The sequence below is a fragment of the Triticum dicoccoides genome, chromosome 7A, assembly GCF_002162155.2.
Source record: "Triticum dicoccoides isolate Atlit2015 ecotype Zavitan chromosome 7A, WEW_v2.0, whole genome shotgun sequence".
Lineage (NCBI taxonomy): Eukaryota > Viridiplantae > Streptophyta > Magnoliopsida > Poales > Poaceae > Triticum > Triticum dicoccoides.
In genome coordinates this window covers 340,460,096-340,461,017 of record NC_041392.1, presented here as the reverse complement: position 1 = coordinate 340,461,017, position 922 = coordinate 340,460,096, and positions in this window count along the sequence as shown.

Sequence of the window (922 nt, the reverse complement as noted above, 5' to 3'; positions counted from 1 at the left end):
AGACCGGTGCCATATTTGAATTGCTTGTCATTTCCAAACCGTAACTCCGATTCCGGCGTTCTTTATATCGTTTTCAAGCGACTTCATCTCACCTTTCCAGTGGCACACTTGGATTTCCATGTTGAGGCCAGCTTCATTCATTCCCTTGCAAATCATGCATATGCATCGCATACCGGATCCTGCATATCATGCCATGTTTATGTGTTGGTTGTTTACTATGTTGTGTGCTTCTTTCCGGTGTTTGCTTCTTCGGGTTGGTTCCGACAATGTCGCGTTTGTGAGGACCCGTTCGTCTACGTCCGTTTGTCTTCTTCATGGACTCGTTCTTCTTCCTTGCGGGATTTCAGGCAAGATGATCATACCCTCGAAATCACTACTATCTTTGCTTTGCTAGATGCTCGCTCTTTTGCTATGCCAATGCTATGATGCCTACCACTTGCTTTCAAGCCTCCCATATTACCATGTCAAACCTCTAACCCACCATGTCCTAGCAAACCGTTGTTTGGCTATGTTACCGCTTTGCTCAGCCCCTCTTATAGCGTTGTTAGTTGCAGGTGAAGATTGAAGTTTGTTCCTTGTTGGAACATGGAGTTATTGTTCCATGTTGGAACATGTTTACTTGTTGGGATATCACAATATATCTTATTTAATTAATGCATCTATATACTTGGTAAAGGGTGGAAGGCTCGGCCTTATGCCTGGTGTTTTGTTCCACTCTTGCCGCCCTAGTTTCCGTCATATCGGTGTTATGTTCCCGGATTTTGCGTTCCTTACGCGGTTGGGTTATAATGGGAACCCCTTGACAGTTCGCTCTGAATAAAACTCCTCCAGCTAGCCCCAACCTTGGTTTTATCATTCGCCACCTAGCCTTTTTCCCTTGGGAGTCGCGCATCCAGAGGGTCATCTTTATTTAACCCCCCCC